Consider the following 21354-nt stretch of genomic DNA (forward strand, 5'->3'; position numbering starts at 1 on the left):
AACTTGAATAAGAAAAGTCAAGGGTCCTCATTTCTATCGATTCCGTCCGACATGGTCAGTTTTTGCCCTTTTACAGACAAATTTTGAAAAGATACTTGGGAAATTACTTATACATGATGAAAGTCATGTAAGCTCTCCATGTCCCTGTACAGAAGTCTAAAGAAAACTACCTCTAACAAAAATGACAGCTTCTTTTGCTATCAAATTCCGTCCGACATGATTACGACAATTTTGAAACAGGCCCAGATCTAGATGTATAGGCCAATGGCTTTTTGAAACCCCCTCACATTAATTTATTATGTATTTTGCATAAAATTTTACAATTCATTGTTTTAATAATTTTACAATGTTCAGGAATGACTAGCTTCATTTGATTCTCGATGCCTTGATATGTTTTTTTAAAAGAGATGTGGAAATAAAGGAATTTGAATTTGAACATACACTGTACATGTTCTGTACATGTATTTCTGTATTTTAAACAGAGCAATGGTCAAGTACTGTAGGCTAGCCTATATTAAAATTTACATTTTTCAAACTATGAGTGTGATAGAGCAAGGAGAGTGAGAAGAGGGTGGATATGGGCGATAGTCATAATGAAGAGAGAGAGAGGGAGAGAGTGGAAAAGAGAGAGACAGAGATCAGGATGAAGATGGTGGGGGGGGGGGGGGGGTGGAAAATATGGTTGTAGGAATATTATCTGAAAAATCTCATTCTTCGCCATGGCATTGAGATCCGACAGCTGTCCATGCAACTGGCTAGTCCTAATTGGGTTCAAGTCATGATATATGAGCCGATCCTAAACCAAGCACCCTTGGGTTTCTTCAGCCAGTTCTCATCTTGATTAGGTGCCATATGGTCCGGGGAGAATTAAAAAGCAGCCTTGATCTTCTGGCCATCTGATATCATGACATTTGCTCCAGCACAATTCATACCCATGATTTTGTATATGATTGAAAATTTCATTCTATATCTAAGGCGTAGGCAGTGCGCGACACTGGCACCGGTCTGATGGTCCCAGACCAGTAAAAATTGCTGTTGGGCCAGTAACTTTTCCGAAATAGTCAGATTTACTGGACCGACATGATCAGTATTAAAAGAAAAACTGGTAAATCCTATTTCTCCTCTTTTGGAAGTTATAATAAATGGCTCTCCAAAATTGAGAAATGGCTCTTATGAATGATGTTGTGTGTGTGTGTTTTTTTTTTGGGGGGGGGGCAATAAAAGCAATACAAGACAGCAACATAAATTCAAGTCTTTTTATGTTTTTCTTTATTTTGTGGACCAGTAAATTCCAGGTTTGGACCAATAAAATTGGAAAAAATTGGTCCGACATGTAAAAAAACTGATACTAATCCTATTTCTCCTCTAATTGTAAGTTATAATAAATGGCTCTCCAAAATTGAGAAATGGCTGTAATGAATTATGTTGTGTGTGTTTTTTTTTTTTTTTTTTTTTGGGGGGGGCAATAAAAGCAATACAAGACAGCATGAATTCAAGTCTTTTTTATGTTTTTCTTTATTTTTGTGGACCAGTAAATTCCAGGTTTGGACCAATAAAAAATGAAAAAAAATCAGTATCTATTTGTTCAACATGAACAGGTTGGACCAGCAGAAAAAAAGGGGTTTAGTGTGGAGCCCTGGTGTAGGATATGAAATATAGTTCAGTTTGTACATGTGTAGAAGCTATCTTTTACCATGTTGTGGCAATTTGATGAATTGGGGGAGGGGGCTATTCTACAAATTTCTTTCATTTCAAGGGCTATTAATGGAACAAGCTATTATTCATGGAGGCTACAGCTGTATAATGTGTAATTCAAGCTGTTCTTTCGAGTAATGCCTGTTTGCCTGTCACAAATTAGTTAACTTATGATTTTAAAATTTCAGGTATTATTGACCGTGTCGAAGTAATTTTGACTTAATTATTTTACGTTAATTGTTATCACGGCCGCACAATGTACATGTATAACATGCACATGCAAATGTACATTTTAAGGCATACACAATCTTGTGCTTGGATTTGATCAACTGGGAATACAGATTTTATGGACCGCTAATTCACAGCCGCAATTAGACAAGATGTGAGTTATAATGTCTCAAAAAAACCCTCGTTCAGAATTCCAGGTATTAGTCTTGAATATTGTTTGTGGCAAATCTTTGGCTGACTCTTTGAAAGATGGTTGCATATGAAACAGAATTCCATTTTTGGAAAGTTTAGGGGCAATTTGGCCTGTCCTGAGGGCAGAATTGTCCATCGCCCTCATTTATTAATTAAAGTACATTCCCTATTGAAGATGCTACAGTATTTGAGAAACAAGTACATGTATGTAGTGTTTTTTTTTTTTCATAATTTGACTGAGCCTGCCACATGGATATAGGGAATATTGGATGGCCTTGAGTAGGCTGCGACAAAATATTGTACGAGCTAAAAAAGAATATTGGATGAGTCGGAGACGAATCCAATATTGTGCTTCAGCGAGTAACAATATTTCTACACATACCACGAAAATTGGTCATCCAATATTATTATCATTATTTAGATACCCCCATAAAGCTAAACATAAAGTAACGAAGCAAAAAAAAATGTTTTTTAGTATTAAACCATTTATGACAATCCTGTAAAACATGAGCATGGCGCCTGAGGATTTTCATTTTAAAAAAGAAATCAAGATGCGCTAGCGTACAGTGCAAGCGCATTTGAATTCAATAAATTCACGCTTCTTTACCACACCTGGCAACTTATACGCAATGCAATTTCATTTTGATGTAACAATAGCTTCATGCGCGCAATCATTTATTAACCAATGATAATCTTGTGGGCGGGGCAAAATATTCATTTCGTCCAATATTTTCAATGGATGGTTTCCATAGGCATGCACGTTAAAAATCAGTTTTAATATTTTGTCTCTTTGAAATAACCTCGTCAGATGTCGAAAAATATAAAACCCTGCATCTAAAAATAATAATTGTAAATAGCTCCATGGCTGTAGTGTATAGTGATGAAAACACTTTGCCCTGGTGTGTAGTACACGTATGCCTCCATCCATGTACATGCTGAGATGGGTGTGGCCGTGCATCATGTGTGTCTGCTAGCCTACTCAACATTAGAGGAATGTCTAGCTAGCAGGGAACCAATATCATGATCACTTTCAGCTAGTCTCTCTCCTCAGACCACTCTCAGTGTCTGATCTTCAGGCGAGGAGTGATGGAAAATTGCCAGCAGAGTATTGTACCTACATGTACATGTAGCTATTGAAATACATGCATACAAAATTCGTTTTCCCCTTTCTTCGTTTGTATTGTGTTTCTTCAAAACTTGTTTGAAGCTTTGGTTTTACATGTATATGGGCTAAATTACAATCCTGTAGAAATGTAGTGGCTGCTGATTCTTGTTATCAGTGTTTTATATTTGTGAAAAGTTGAATTAAAAAAAAAGTCTTTATGTACATGTGCATGTATGTAGTTCCGTTTCTTGGTACTGTTTTTGACATTCTTGAATATTTTTAAATTCTCTTTTAATACAAATCAACTAGTGATTAGACAGTATCAGTAATACATGTATAGTCAATATAAGCTCTGGCTTGAAGGTTTTTACATACAAAATGATAAGAATATGCAAATAAATTTATTTTGATTGGGCACTCAATGGACATTATCTGTCCGCCTTTCTTTTTTTGGTTTATTTATACATTGTCATTTACAGTAATTTTCACTTTCAGGGATATGCACATTGGTTGCATTGAAGAGGGATGTTTATAAATTCATAATTTTGAAATGTCTGAATGTATAGCCTAATGATTCGCTGGTGTGGTGTTTATGTATGCCGGGTGTCATGTCTCTATTGCACTAGATGCAGTTCACCTATGTAAATTACCAATTCGTCTACTGCCATCTCGTCCACTCACCACATGGTCTAAATAGTCTACTGCCATTCTGTCCAATATTTCTTCTAACAACTATTTGGTCCAAAATCATCAGTTCATCTTTATTCTTATACTGTACCATTTCATCTATGACCATTTCGTCTTTAACTAGTTGGTCTAATATCCGTTTCAATTTCACTCATTTTACACAATTTAACACTTTAATAATCCAATGTAGACCAGATGGTACAACTGTATGGACTACATGTAAATGGCTATTGGGCCAACTGGTTATTAGATGGAATGGCATTATACTCTTAATATAAAAGTACAATGAAGACCATGTGGTGAGTGTACGAACTGATGGTAGACCAAATGATAATAGGCGAATTGGGAATAAACCGTTCACCTCACTGGTGGAAATACAGATGAACACAGGTGCTTCTAAATTTTGTGTTTGTCATTTTGTTATCTTCTATTTAAAAAATTAACATAATTTGCAACATGTACATGTAGTTTTTGTGACTTGGGCTATAACATCCACCGTACTGTATGTTTAAACCACCTTCTTGAAAGTAGGTAGGCCTACATGTATTTGTGACCAATGACCAAGTGTATGCCTTCATACGGATATTTTTCCAAAAGCAGACTATTATTGTGATCCAAAATATATAATCACTCCTGCTACACATGTACATACCAAAATGAATGACTTGACCCCAAGTATGTCTGTTCGTATGAGACTAAGAAATCTTGAATTTTAAATGACAGTTTGGAGGACCCTTGCGGAGCCACACCTTGCCTGAATGGCTCTGTGATGCCCAGGTGGTGTATTATGGCAATTAATTCCAGTAGGCCAAGCCTACCATATCAAGAACGAGAGTTACGGGGTGCGTTCAGTACAATTTCTGTTTAAGCAATGCCACACCAGTTTAAGCAAAAAGTTAGAAAAAAATCTATGCTTCGGGCTGGTACGTTCAAGTACCCAATATAAAAATAAGAGAAAAATTTTAAAGCTGATTGACTGATTCTCTCTTTATGCCGGTGCATGTGCATGTGTATCGAGGGCACACACAGTTTGACCCAGAAATTGTAGATTGAAAAAGCATCCGTAGGCTATCATGTATCCAGAAGAAACGTAATAATCGGACTGCAAAACAGTCACAGAATCGTGATTGGGATTTCCATTTATGTTCATACCAATTTCAATGTTCTACAGAATCTCCATTCTAAATGCTGATTTTCTCAGTATTTTCCACGTATACCGTATGTACATGGCTGCTTTTTTACGAAGAAATTGATTTTCATACCACCGCATATAAAAAGAAAATATCTTGAACGTACATGTACATTGGTTTGAAGAACATTTATTAACGCCCTTCATTAAAGAACCCCAACAACATGTTTTGGGGGTAAATAGTGTCAATTGAACACAGTCAGACATGTACAGTACATACATGTAGATGGATGGATGGAGGGGAGGGGGGAGGGGGTGGGTATGAGTCACCCCCATGATTCATGGCACAAGAGCGTCCTGAGATTGAATAACTCAAGATGCTCTTGAATTGCTAATGAATGAATGGAGGGAAATTCCACACAGATTGAGATTACACATTTTTGGCATGTTGCTTTTTTCTTATAGAAAACCAGAATAAGATTCAAACTCTAGTAATTACATGTAGAGTTAAATGTACTACAGAGTAATTGCAGTATTTCATGTACATTCTTGTTACTTATTATTCTTGTTTGTTTTATATTTGTAATTCATGCTAAATTCAGGAACTGAAGTCAGGTACATGTACATGTATGTGTAAATGTACATGTATTTAAAGGTCTACATGTACATGTACATGTACATAATGTTCAGTATTAAAATCCTCACGTCAGCAGTTGTTTAGTAGGCCTCTTTGATGAGAGCAAAAATTGTTAGTATGGTACTTAATATAGGAACTAAATTTTTTCATTTTCCTTTTGAAAGAAATGCTTCTTTTTTCTTTCTACAGATATTATTTTGAGAACTCTTATCTTTTTTTTATTGGACACTTATAGAAATTATCCTCGAATTAATTAGATATAAAAAACAACAGTAAAACGACATACCTTGTACATGTATGCTTGTACAGTCTACATGTATGTATATTTTTTCATGTATGTGGCAAAAACATATCTCATGATTTTGTATGCATAATGAAAACAGACATATGAACGTGCCCTCCCCTTCCTCTCCTATGCATTATAATGAACTGTAGTAGCACAACACCTGAGAATACGATGCTGGGCTTTATAGCAAAAACAGACAATAAATCCATGAATAATTTGCCATGCTCGCTCATCGTGCTGTTGTATGTAGTATTCATGAATTTTTCTGCATTATAATCCTAGGTAGCGTGTGTGCCTGGAGGGGAGTGATCATTTTTCAGATGATTCTATATATGTATGTGGCACCCATTTTGTTTCTTTTTTTTTTGTTCTGGTATGAAGTGAGATTGAATTGAATCTCTCTTTTATTATTCAGAGAGATGAAGAAAATATGCTTGTTTAATAATAAGTTTCATACCTGTACATGTCCATGTAGCTTTATACAACATGTACTTCTGCCATGTACTCTGCGGTCAGTAATAAAACAGTAAGGTTGTTTATACATACATGTACATGTACATCTACATGTACATGTACAACATTAAATGTATAATTTTATATAAACAAGCAGGGTTACTTACATTGTATTCTGTTTCAATGTGTACAAACTACAGAATCTGAAGTAGTGACTAGTGAGACTAGATTCATTATTAGCAGGGTGCTACTTAGAAGCACTTGCCCAGTCAGGCAAGTAAATTTTAAATAGTTGGAATATACTTGCCCGAAAAAATCATTGGGAAAAAAACTTTTACCTCTCCAAAAGAAAGTTTTTGCAGTTTTATAGACCATTGACCTTTTTCTTTCTTTAGACATCTAATCTTTGTTAAATATTGCATTTCTTTTTCCGAAGTGATTTTATCTTGCCTGCCATGACCAAAATTAGGGTCAGTATATCATATCAACCCTAATTTTTGTCATTCTACTGTGAGAATTTTGCTTGCCCATTTCGGGCAAGTAGTTTTGGTTTTACTTCAAAACACTTGCCCGACTCATAACTTTTACTTGCCCCAGGCAGTCAGGCAAGTGCTTATGTAGCAACCTGCATATAGGCCTATCTGACTGCTCCTTTCCACAGTCTAGTCCCAACCCTAGGCATGATTGTTATTATTATTCAGTTGTCAAATTTGAGTCTGTTCTTGCAGACTAGATATATACAGTGCGTCCCAGAAAAAACGAAACCGAGATTTAGCGATCATTTATCATTACTTAATCATAAATAGAATAGACAAATGACCTACCAATTTAAAGCGTAGAATCTCCTCTTTCATCTGATATTACTTATATTATTTCTCATTCACGCATGAGTGAGCAAATGCAATTTGAAGAAAGGATATCAAAAACTCATTTGGCGGGGGGTATCTGGGTTTCAAAAGGAAAACCACATTTTTGAAAAGTTCAATATCTCCTCTTTAATTTGATACCTAAATTACAGAAAATGGTCACGAAATAAAAAATTTCTGGTCATTTGAAATAAGGCTTGAATTTCAATAATTTCATAAAATGAAGAGGTTCTCCAGGCTGGCTTTCAAACTCTCTCGACACTCTTTTTTGTTGACGATCAGCCATGCATTAAACCTTTTGTTCACCATGCGAAAGCTTCTGTGGGAAACCGGTGAAAACACGATTATCTCATGAAATTATGGAAATACAAGCCTTATTTCAAATGACCAGAACTTTTTTATTTCTTGACCATTTTCTGCAATTTTGGTACCAAATGAAAGAGCCGATATTGAACTTTTCAGAAATGTGGTTTTCTTTTTGAAACCCAGATACCCCCCGCCAAATGAGTTTTTGGTATCCTTTCTTCAAATTGTTTTTGCTCACTCATGCGTGAATAAGAAATAACGTAAGTAATATCAGATGAAAAAGGAGATTCTAAGCTTTAAATTGGTAGGTCATTTGTCTATTCTATTTATGATTAAGTTATGATAAATGATCGCTAAATCTCGGTTTCGTTTATTCTGGGACGCACTGTACATGTACATGTATTTGGCTTGTTATGTTCAAGATCTCAGATAACCCTATGAGAGGGATATGTGATACCAATAGAACATTAACCACCAGTTCACATTGCTCATCTTCTCTTTTAGATTCCCCCAAATGTACATATACTGTAGGCCTATGTAGACCAAACAGCAACAAACTTATTATTATAAGCCTTACTATATGATTTTTTTATGGACATGCCAGTTGTGGAGTACTGTATCAATTTCAAAATGAGTTTGTATTGAATCCCATAAAGATAATGTGCTATTAAAAGGATTTTAGAAGAATTATGCTGAGCATTTAGAATAAGTGGCAAATGAACAGTTTTTTCCCCAGCAAAGTCACCATCCAACATGCTGGCAAGTACAGTGTGATTGTTTTTCTGCTAATAGATTTTCAGGATTTTCCTCAGTTCAGTTTATGTAGGGTCTATTATTAAACCACCAGGGGCCCGTTGCATAAAACTTTTTACCTGAGAAAACTCAGGTTATTTTTACCAGAGTTTTTGCCCTGCGTTAAAGGGGAATGAAACCTTTGGAACAAATAGGCTTGTGTAGAAACAGAAAAATCAAAGAATAAGAATAAAGAAAGTTTGAGAAAAATCGGACAAATAATGAGAAAGTTATGAGCATTTGAATATTGCAATCACTAATGCTATGGAGATCCTCCCATTGGCAACGCGACAAGGATGCGTGATGTCACTGATGAACAACTTTCCCTTTGGTTGACTATAAAATACCCTCAAAATGTCTCTTTTTGCTTTTTCTTACGATGATACAAACTCTTTATCCATTATGTATTCTTAAAAAATATGTATTACATGCCCTCATGTAGAAAGAACACATGATCTATGGATAGATGTGATAAAAGAGGCAATTCAAGTGAAATATATACTAAAGTAATGGGGAGAGTTGTTCATCAGTGACGTCACACATCTTTGTCGCATTGCCAATTTGCTTTCTCCATAGCAATAGTGATCGCAATATTAAACTGCTCATAACTTTCTCATTATTTGTCCGATTTTTCTCAAACTTTTGTTGATCTGTTTCTTTGATTTTTCTGTTTTCACACAAGCTATCTCGTTCCAATGATTTCATTCTCCTTTAAAGTCAATGGCAGAAATCAGACTAACCTTAGTTTTCACTTTTTACCAGTTTTCTCAGGTAAAAAGTTTTATGCAACAGGCCCCTGATCTAGATCTAAATGAATGATGATATTACAGGGACAATTAATCATGGGGTTTTAATACAGACTTTACTGTGCAAACTATGTGGGACTGCGTGTACAGTATAATAACAAATGATTGAAAATTATTTTGATAAACATTCATGTATAAAGGCCTACATACATGTAATATTTGGTCTTTGTTAATTGGAAAAGGAATTAACGGTATGGCGGCTTTCCATGTATGATGATTCATTTCAGATTTTACCCTCTAAAAAGAGATGACCCCTTCTATTCAAACAAACAAACAAGCAGAAAAATCCCCAAATCACAGATTCACAAAATTATACACACAAAAAGAATCCCCAAGAAGTTCAGTTTTCACAGCAATGTGTGGATTTTTTTATAGTCTGTCTGCAATCAAGACTATGTTCAGTATGTGGAGCTGATGATCTGGCACTGAGAGGCTGATAAGGCTCTGTGTCCTCAACTGACCCTTAAATGACCTGTCCATTCAGGTCAGGGTTGTTCCAAGGGACCATGTTTGTAAACAGACCACACCCCCATTGTCTGAGAGAGGGCCAGGGACCATCCCTGAGGGCTTAAAGTTACACCCCTAATTACATGTAGGATACCACTTGCCCCTCTTTATCACAATGTACATGTAGTTGTTGGTTCCAAACCATTTGTGGTATCGATTACTTGGCATTATGTGCATTTTGTATGGTTTGTACACATACTTGTGAGAAATTTGAACATCTACATGTAGCCTAAACCCTATGTGTTACCATGAAAATATTTTTTATCTCTTTGACAAGATTTTAATCTTTTTGGTATTTTTCTGTTTGTATTTTATTTTTGTTAACCTATTAAAAGCCTCCACACTTCAATAAAATTTTCAATATTAAACAATACGGGGAACTTATGTATCATTTAAAATAATATTTTCCCCATAAATTAGAACACATACATGTACCCTCTGTAGATCTGTCCCTTTTATAGATTATGATGGTTATGAGATAGTACAACTTGTATTCTGAATTGATTGACAAAGAGTCTCATTGCAAAGCCTAGAGTGGTTATTTGTAGGTGTGGTAAATAGATTAGCTTGTCCAGTCTTGGAGATGGTGGCCTCTTGACAGTTTGAGAATGGACACATCTGGACATTTCCTCCTTCATGCCTTCAAGGTTACAACTTCTCTTGCGCTGTACTGTAGGCTACTGGCTATTTGTAGGCCTACATTTCTACCAGTCTGTTATGCCATTTTTTTTAATCCTGCCAAACATGCAAATTACCCAAATCAAGATGTGGAAAAGTGACAATTTGTGTGATATCATAGGTTTAAAATACTTTAATCTTGAGAGTGCAGTTCAAAATAAAACTGATTGATTACAAAATATTGAACTATTAATTGAAATCAGGTGGAGGTGCACTTGATTTTTGGCTCAGGGTATTTTTTTTCATTCATGGTGCCATACAGTGTACCAATGCAAGCTGTAAACTAAAATTATGGTTCAGTCAGGTTGGTCCTTATTGTCACATTGGTAAAAAATGAAATACTGTATAATAGCCGGCTAACCCTGCTTTTTTGCTGGGCCAGATATTACCGTACTATGAATACTGTGCTAGCCCACTTCGCTAAAATGTAGTGTGAAAACAAAGTGGGATGAGCTTAATCCCGGGAAATTGGTGGGTTAAGAGCCCCCCCCCCTTAGCCCCACCTATTTCCCGTGGTTATGGTAAATATTGGAGTGCAGTGTGAAAAGCATTGTAGATGCAAACAGCACCAGCAACTTAATTTTATTATTGGCCTGTTTCACGAGGTAACCTTGCCATCATGGCAACGGCGTTGGTAACAGCAAGCTCAACAGCCAATCACAATAAAAGATTTCATGGGAGTTATACATGTATTATGGCGAAGTGTAAATCTTTTATTATGAAACAGGACCCCAGATATTATTGTTGGCATTGTTATACTGAACTGAGCACTGGACTTGAATCCGGAGCTGTTTATTCTACAAACAGTTTTGTGAACACACCCAGTGCTTGTGAGGAAAATTGTTACCAGTTCTGCTGGGCTAATTGCTTCCATACAAAACAATTCCTTGACACCCTGAACAAAGCGTTGTTTACTTTCCTCTCAATAAATCTAAACCAGATACAAATGGAGTCAAATGGAGTTTAGTAGAGGTACATGTACATACATTTTCCAATGAATTCATGTTTAAAGATAAATGAAAGTACATGTAGTTGCAGTTAACACTGATTTCACGAGAAAGTAAGTAAAACCAGGCTTTAATAATTGTCACTATGACACAGGGTTGGCGATTTTTTTGATTTATTTAAAAAAATAAAAAAAAATCGGATTTATTTGATTTAAATCAGATTTTTTTTATTTAAATCAGATTTTTTTGATTTTTTTGATTTTTTTAAATGTTCCTTCGAAAAAAAGGGTAATTATCCCCCCCCCTTATACTCTTAGAATGACATCAATATTGATGTTATACATTTCACCCCTAATATTGTTCTTAACCACATATTTTGTAATTAAAATCCAGTAAAAATGGACAATTAAAAATAAATTTGAGGAATCATGTATCTGAACTTAATTCTATCATACATAGGCCTATGAAGGAATATTCCATAGGGAATTCCCAGTGAGTAGAGAAAATTCCCCTCTGGGATTTTTCATTCAAATATTTAAAAAATCCAAGAGAAAAAATCCCTTATCAAAACTGCCAACAAACCCTTTGCCAATTACTAGTATTCATGTATATTGTAAGAGAAATAATTCAAATCAATTATTTTTTTCAATTAGTCACAGCTTTACAATAGTCAAAGAGAGACTACAACTGTATATGTTTAGGATCTTTTTGATAAAAAGCTCTTCTCTTGCTACAGATATCTTGCAAAACTCTCAGTTTTGGAGAACAATATAGGAGATAGCTTAGTCAAAGGGTGACTATACTACATTTTGTTACTGTGATTTTTTTTACATTAATCTACAATTTTCATTCCCATATTCTCTACAAAAAAAATCTGTTTGATCCATAAAGTATGAAAAAGAATCTACTTACTTTTAACTTAAAGGATAAAAACTGCAAAACTGCTTAAATTACAACATATGTATTACAAAAAGAAGTATTTTATTTTAAATGAGACACAGCTTACAACTGCCAATGATTGTAACTGAAGTACCTGCATCTTAACATTAAAATGCAGTGTTAAATGTTTATTCTGAGTTTTGCAAATTGTTGTTATAGAGCTCTTTCCATTATTACATGCAGATACAAAACTTCCATTATTTGTAGCACTGAACATAAAATGGGCTGCAGTGACTTAAAAGGTTTATAAGAGAAAGCTTATGACTGTACTACATTATGTTAATGTGATTTTTATAATTATGTTATTTAAAACATCAAATGTATGATAAATGTAACAATACGAAATAAGAGGCATGTTAAATATGTTGATTACATTCAGGTATCACATGACAGAAGTAGTTATGTGTAGGCGAAGGATCAAAACTGGAAAACTGCCAACAAACCTTTTCTCATTGACTTTTATATATTATATATATTTTTTTTTTACAAACTGCTCTCTGAAAAGTTGGATTATGTGAAAACTTTATGTTAAGAAAGAAATTGACTAATAATAACTGACAAAGAATGTAAAATTTCAGAAGAAAAACTCGACATAATTTACAAAAAATGAGTACGTATTGACAACATACATCTGTAGTTTTTAAGGAATTACCTGATTTTATTAATTTGATTTTAATTTGTTTTAAGTAGATATGAAGACTTTGTTGATCTTTTATTGATATAAAGTTAATTCAAAGTTTTTCAGTTGACTTGAAGAATTAAAACTGCATTGAACAAATACTTTGTCCATGATTTGTACATGTTTCAATGGAAGTGATTTAAATCAATGATTTTTTTAAAAAAATCATGGTGATTTAAATCGCGATTTAAATCACGATTTAAATCAACGTGATTTAAATCCGCCAACCCTGCTATGACATCGAGGAAAGATCTGGATCTGGTACAGTTACAGTGTACATGAACTGAACTTTGTGAAATCTTGAAATCTACGCTGAAAAATGTTCACACTGAAGATCACCAACACAGATAAGCGCACGTGGGACAGTGTATTATTATTGCTTTGAATGTCGGCCCGACGCTTGACCCGAATCCCGTGCTTACTTGTATTTGCTAATTTTAGCAATTACACATTTTCTTCCAGAATCCTTTGGCACATATTTTTCATTTATAAATAGAAACAGACACTTTGGTGGTCATTTCATTGGATTCTGTATGAACTCATTTTGAAATTGTCACCACAACTGGCATTTATCTTAAAATATAATAAAAGCCTGAAGTAATGGTAAATCTAAAAAGGCTTCTCTTTCAAATTTAGAATTAATTGTTTGATACAATTATTAGATTTGTATCTTAAAGCTTAAAGTATTGATGCAATTTTAATAAATCTGATTTATACTGGTAAATTGTAAAATTTATCTGCATTTTTTTTAAACAAAAGTTTGATTTTCTCTTTTGGAATGAAACCACGTTCTGATGCCTGATGTTGGATGACAATTCCAAAATTTCGGTCTGGAAGATTTTCTCACAGTCAGTTTGTACATGTTGATACACTTTGGTGGTCATTTGATTTGATTCTGCTCATTTTGAAATTGTCACTACAATATATACATGTACATGTATATGTAGGCCTATAGCGATCTACTGCTCTGAATCAAAAGTCATTGGGCCAAACCACACCATGTGAATGAAGGAATAATTTACTACATGGTGAGATGTTATTCCCACCGAGTGTGTGAAAGGAGTTTAGACTGTGGGATACCAGGATTCATCAGGCAGATAATACAGAGGATCAAACCACAACATGTATGAGTCATTCTCATCAGAAACACCATCCCTTATTTCAATCATAAATATTTCCTTCCTGTGCATCTAGTGAATTCTATGGAATTTGGAAATGTACAGTGTGTAGGATGCCAATTTTAGTTGCTTTTCTGATTCCAAATTAAATTATTAAAAGCCTTTTTAATGGTCCAACATCTGTATTTCTTTATCAAAACTTAAAAAGGTAAAACTCAGTGCATATGTTTTATACATACGCACAAATATGCATTACAGTATGTACACGTACATGTGTATATTACAACTATATGTACAGTTCATGTCTACAGTATGTCTATTTCAGAACTTTTATGATTTACATGTATCTATTCTAACAGAAATCTAGAACATCTGAATCTGATATTTCTTCAGATTTTTTCAGGCATTTCAGAGCCTACCGTATTTGACAACATGTTTATTTTTTATTAGAAACACACCTTAGCAATAGATGTGTTTGATGACTGATGAGTCTTGTACGAGACTTGCTTTGATTTATGCAATTTATTTTCAAGATGAATTATTGTCTTGTCGACACACGATCAATAATGCATGAGTACTGTACGAATGCCCCTGCCTTGTTGGGAGGCCCATCATGTGTCAATTTCTTAGGGTCAGTAGACTTTCTTCACACTGATTGTAATGAAGTAGTGCTGAAGATATCCTCCCCATTGGAGAAGTAGTTTGAAGAGAGGACGAAATACCAGACTAACAGATAGTGACATTGTAACAAAAATGGGATAAACAGACAATTTTTGTGTGTGTTATCTGAAATTTTTTAGTTTATATGTAGCTTCAAATTGTCTGAATTTGAATAAATGTCATTGTGATGGATCTACATACATGTACATGTAAATTTTAGTACAGCTTTACTCAACACAGTACATGTACATGTAGGTCCATTGCATGCTTGAAATATCATTTTCAAAAAGTTTTAAAGCAAGGATTTTTTTTTCATTAGGCCAAATGTCACATTGATTTTATACATACATGTGTGTTTGAGTTTTCCAATAATAAACTGGTGGGTTTTTCATAAAGCTGCTTGTAAGTTCACCATTGTATTCATTGGTGATGCTTTAGCATGTAAGAAAGGTTCACCAGTCGTTCTTAAAGTCGCTCTTAACTTGCGAGCAGCTTTATGAAACACCCACCTGGTTTCCTATAAACTGCTCTATTGATGAGAAATGGGTCTACTTTGTACATGTAGGGAGATGTTCAACTTCAAAAGCTGCAGCATACATGTACATGTACATGTAGGCTTCCTCTGCAGCTGACATCCCTAATCAGAGAGGATTTCGAGCCCGTGGGAAAATAATTTCCTTATTTTATACCTGAGCTGTTTGTTTGATTTCATCTCCATTACAGTGTTTAATATAGGGTGAGGAGATTTTGTTATGAGAGAATGGAGATAAGAATGATTGTGATGAGTTTTATGGGGGCAGTTTGGGTGATGTGAAAGAGAGGTAGGGCCTATGTACACATACAAGATAACTACTTGAGACTGATACCGTGTTTACACATCGACTCGGCTCGCGTGTTGAATCCGCGAGCCGGGTTGAAGACTGCGAAGAAGGGATCAGAGATCGCGTTCATACGTACATATGAAAAGGCGAGTTCAACACGGCTCGCGGATCTCGAACGGAAGAAGAATTATGACGTCGCAAATTAAAGGCGGGAAATTCACTGCCGGAATCGAATCTTGTCCGTGCGAACAACAACAATGCCAAAAGTGAAAGCGCGCGCAGTGACCTAGGTCAAGAGAGTTCGACACGGCTTTCTGTTTACACACGAAAAAATTGCCGAGTCTGACTCGGGTCGCGGGTTGAAACCTTCGATTTTGTAGGATCGATAAAGCCGTGTTCGACACGGCTCGCGGATCACTCTGATCGCGTTTACACAGCATAAAATTGCCATGTTGAGCAAGGCTCTCGTGTTCAACCCCCGAGCCGAGTTAATGTGTAAACACGGTAATAAATGTAAATGTAGGCCTATTCAATTGTGCAGTGGATGAGTGAGTTTGTAAACATGCAAGGTGGGGGGGGGGGGGAATAGACATGTTTAAAGTTCTTTCCAGAAGATGAGAGAATATTTTGTCATTGGAGATCCTTTCGTGTCATGTGGGGAAAAAATATTCCTTTTGTAGCCTGCTGTAAAAGTGATAAATATTTTCATGATTTCACACACTCCATTAGGGCATGAATACTTAAACAGCATCAAATGAGCTAACAACTCAATACTGGTGGAAGAACTCCATGCCACAGTGACAATGCAAAGGTCAACCATTTCCCCTAAAGGATGTTCTTATAGGGAAGCAGTTTTATAATTGCCCATTGACCTGAAATTAAAACTAATACCATACTCTACAACTGGTACAAGGATGCCGAGAGCTTTATACACTATCTTGGTAGTGTCCGATCCCATGATATTTGCACTTGGACAACCGATTCTCTGACATGTACACATACATCATGTACTGTACTGGAAGCCAAACCTCAATCGTTCTGTATTCTCAAACCTGACCAGGGGATGTACATGGAAGTTAAGAGCAACTTTAAAGGAGAATGAAGCCATTGGAACAAGATAGCTTGTGTGAAAACAGAAAAATCAAAGAAACAGATCAACAAAAGTTTGAGAAAAATCGGACAAATAATGAGAAAGTTATGAGCATTTGAATATTGCGATCACTATTGCTATGGAGATAGCAAATTGGCAATGCGACAAAGATGTGTGATGTCACTGATGAACAACTCTCCCCATTACTTTAGTATATATTTCACTTGAATTGCCTCTTTTATCACATCTATCCATAGATCATGTGTTCTTTCTACATGAGGGCATGTAATACATATTTTTTAAGAATACATAATGGATAAAGAGTTTGTATCATCATAAGAAAAAGCAAAAAGAGACATTTTGAGGGTATTTTATAGTCCACCAAAGGGAAAGTTGTTCATCAGTGACATCACACATCCTTGTCGCATTGCCAATGGGAGGATCTCCATAGCATTAGTGATTGCAATATTCAAATGCTCATAACTTTCTCATTATTTGTCCGATTTTTCTCAAACTTTCTTTATTCTTATTCTTTGATTTTTCTGTTTCTACACAAGCCTATTTGTTCCAAAGGTTTCATTCCCCTTTAAGAATGACGGGTGAAACTTTCTTAATTAAGCGCTAACCATCGCCAAATAACAATTGGTGTATACATGTACCATTTAACAGAAAAGGATCACCAGTCATTCTTAAAGTCACTCTCAACTACAATTTATGAACATATATGATTAGCTTTATGAAACACCCACCATATGCAGAACCCTTGCCCTGATGCTACAGTCACCCCAAAGAAACTTCCTAAAAACTGACCAACATTCTGCCATTGGTACATGTACATGTATGTCACACACAGTTTTGGTTGGTCTTGAGTTGGATTCGCCAGAGTGACTGACTACATGTACATACATGTACATGTATTACCCTATTAAAAGTTAACCCTACATGTACAACCTGGACCCAAAGTTTTCCAAACCCATCGGTTTTGCCAATGTAGCCCTTTGATAACCCAAACCCTGCACATGTTGTCTCAAGAGAAATAAGTCTTTAATTGGATAAATTTTATGCAGTAATGTGGGATCACATCTGTTTTTACATGTATGTTGTGTGTATAGAGAGATTCTAAATCTTCAGTGTATAATATCTTATTTATTTTTTCAAATTTCATTTTAAATTTTCACAGAAAAGAAACAATCAGTGCAAGCTTGACCCTCCTGTTCCTGCAAGGTCTATTGTCTTTACTTTGAAGCTTTCTCTTTTGTTGGATCATTGATTGAGGGTAAGTACATGCAGCTGGGAAGATGAAACCCATTTCAAATAAAGCAGAAATTTAATGTCTGTTTTGAATATTCCAGCACAAAATGGGAGGTGATTTTGCACATCAGCATTTAGAACCCACTTATTGGTGTATTTTCATCTTTGTAATCATGCCGCCCGTCCATTTGGTGGCATGTCTGTCTGCAGTTGAAGAACAGCACCTGGGCAAGTGTGACTTTGCACCCTTTTCCAACTTTGGATGCATCTGCCTTTTTTTTCATTCCCCCTTTTAATGGGCACCCACATTGTACATGTACAGTCACAAACCCCCATGTGTCATTGTTTCATCTCCATCCATAATTGACAGACATAGCATGGAGTGACAATACAACCATTCAATGTAAATCACCCTTCATGCTGGAAAGGACCTGATATCAACATTGATGCCAATATCCAGGAATCGGCCTCAGGTTCAGGCAACACCTTTTGTGTACTGGAAGGTGACTTCCAGACTACTTGTTTTGCTCCCCCAATCAACATTGGCTACAAGTTGATTAAAATGTGCAAAGCATACTTGGCAGTACTCAGCAGGGAGATTTAGAGTGACTGATCACACAGCATTCCACAATGCTACATTCATGTGATGAGCCTTCCCAAAGAGATGACAGAATTGAGCTTGATGGCTTCATATTAACATTCTTTCCAGCCTTCTCGTTCTCGTTCAATCTTGAGCCACCCTCATTCTTGTAGTCTCCAATATCCCCCCTTGAGGCAATGCACCCTCGATTGGGCAAGCACTTCCTTGGTCATCCTCTATCATGGTCCCCTACTCATCTCTTGCTTCACCAGCAGCCCCCTCATTCTCTGACCTGCATACATTTGCACTGGCATTTCTCTGTCTCCTAGAAAAGATCCCTCTCTCAAATCAAATGAGAACATGATGTCAGGGGATGTTGCCAGCATGGCAGCCCACCCCTGTCTCTTTGGTCATTCTCTATCTCAGTGGCCCACCTATAAATGTACATCTGACAGTCTGCATCTCCTGCAGTATGTAGCATATATACTCTCTCTCTGGCCTTCATACAGGTACAATGTATTTTTCGCCCTCTTTTTGTGAGTCTTACCATGGACGGTCTTACTCTTGATCCTTCTGAATTTTGGGCTTTTTGGAAAGTACATGTTGCTTCCCTCTCACAAGCCTGACAAGGGGCCAAACTGGACTAGACTGGTGCTGGATGGGGGAGTTTCACGAGTCTCTGCCTCGTGGGACCTAGCAGAGGCACATGGAGCTTCCCTCACACAGGGGCCAAACTACATGTAGATAGCCCCTCCCTTGACTATCAGCCTACCTTTCCATTGCCCCCCCCCTCTTTCAACCCCAATCTTATCTTGACACCGTTCTCATTATGCTTTCTATAATACTGGAAACCGGTTCAGGAAACTAGTTTGGAAGATCACTTTGCTAGCGTTCCCCTTTGAGCACATGAAATTGTTTTTTTTAAATCACTTCATAACAGGGATCTTGTTGCTGTTGGAACGCTCTCAGTGGGGTGACATGTCTCGCGTGAAATTTGAAACCGCAGCGTAAACATTCTAGACACAGTGTGTAGAGTAGCACGATCAAAATTTGCGAAGAACGGTTGTGTCCTCACTTTATACGCTAAAACCAGTTTAACGAGGCAATGCGATCTTTACAGCTACATGTACATCGCAAGGTGGTTTTCTGAACCAGTTTGGAAGATCTCTTCGACCGTTCTCATTACTAGTTTCCAGTAAACTAGTTTGAGGAAGGTAGTGAGAACAGTGTCCTTGTCCACCTCGCCCTTACTTGGGCCCCCTCTCCCAAACAAGACCCAGCTCTCCAGGGATGATGTCAGCCATGCTTCAGGGAACCCGCTCTCCCCTCATATCGCAAATCAAGTGGAAATGGCAAGGTGTTCATGCACTGCTGCTTGCATTTTCTAGACTCAGGAACCACCAGATAGTAAAATACATCAATGATGTGACCTAGAAGATACCGAAAGCCATTTGAAAAGGCATGTCGGCCTGTGCTTTGCCTGTTTGACCACACTCCAATCAAGGAGCTTCAAACACAAGCTCCTTGGTTCAATGAATGAAATTATGCCCTAGCTTGGATTCGAAGTCATGACCCACTGTTTCAATGGCGAGAGAGAGAATTACCAAACCAAACTGCTCCACAAGTACATGGAGTCAAGTATATTATGTCTATGGGCTATATTAATGACATTGGGGCCTACATTTTATATAGCTGATTAATGTAAAATAATAACACTTTTATAAAGACTTGGTTGTACATATTCTGTTTGAAAACACTTTAATTATATCTCCCAAAATACCCCCCTAACAAAACTCACAGAAAATTGAATATTATTCCTTTGCATACTACGTGTACATTAATTTATTCATGGTATGCAGGAGTCATATCCCAAGTGCTTGTTGGTGAGAATGGTCACTTGTAAGTGGTTTGGAAACAATACTTGCTTTATAGCAGGTGCATGATATGATATGACTCATTACTGCAGATTAAATATGCAATTAATCCACTATAGACCAACACCCCCACTCTATTACAGGATAAAGGAGTTCAATCAAGGTTCAAAATTACCTATTGACTTAATTTGTCAATTGCCCCAGATGATGCAGTTCAGGATAAATTGCTATTAAGAAAAAGTGTATGTACAGTATATTGTGCATTTGTGTTTCATCGCACTATTAAAATATGGAATAAACCCTATAAAATGTATCAATTAATTGGGGTGGGGTCAAATTGACCCCTCTTCATGATTTCCCCTTCCTGACACACCGGTTAACGTGGTATAATATAAATATTTTTCCAGTCTCACATCTTTTGTTTGTACATGTACATGTATGTGAAAATCTGACAAAAATTGTGAAATGTTTACATGTATGTTTGATATTGAAAAAAATTTTTTTGGGTGTGTTTTTGATTATTTTTATAGAGTTGCAAAAGCATGAAGAAATTGATTGGATATTTTTTAGCTCTCAAAAGTCAAAACTTAATGTTGGATGCATTATGTATTAAAATGGGAACCATTATACCTGGGTAATAAAGGGCTATTCTCTGATAATCTCAGAATCACCTCTCGTTTTTTAATTTCATGGATGTTGATTCCAGCAGGGTGTAATGATACACCTGAACAGACATGTGATGAATGAATGAAATGGATGAATTAGTAGATTAACCCTAATAAAAATAACTGGATGAGATGAGCGTGGTGGTCTGGATATTGTAGGTGAGAGTTATATAACATTGGATAAGCTACATTAAAACATTGCAAAGAATCTAGGTTTTCCAGGGCTCTTAATTGAGCATTTTCGTTGTGAAATTGCCCTGAGCCCACATGTATTTTTTCCCTTTTTTACGGGAAGAAATAGATTTTCAGAGTATTTTATGCACTAGCTGGCATACATGTACATGTCTATGTACATGCAGCTTG

General features: G+C 36.2%; 1 long non-coding RNA gene across 1 annotated transcript in view; it reads left to right on the top strand.

Moving 5' to 3' along the window:
* LOC121431101 overlaps positions 1-21354 on the top strand; it is a 37047-nt gene that overhangs the window by 5971 nt on the left and 9722 nt on the right. The window contains exon 2 of the long non-coding RNA XR_005972102.1: positions 17802-17897. This is a non-coding gene — a long non-coding RNA (uncharacterized LOC121431101). The remainder of the gene's footprint in view (positions 1-17801; positions 17898-21354) is intronic.

The sequence above is a fragment of the Lytechinus variegatus genome, chromosome 17, assembly GCF_018143015.1.
Source record: "Lytechinus variegatus isolate NC3 chromosome 17, Lvar_3.0, whole genome shotgun sequence".
NCBI lineage: Eukaryota > Metazoa > Echinodermata > Echinoidea > Temnopleuroida > Toxopneustidae > Lytechinus > Lytechinus variegatus.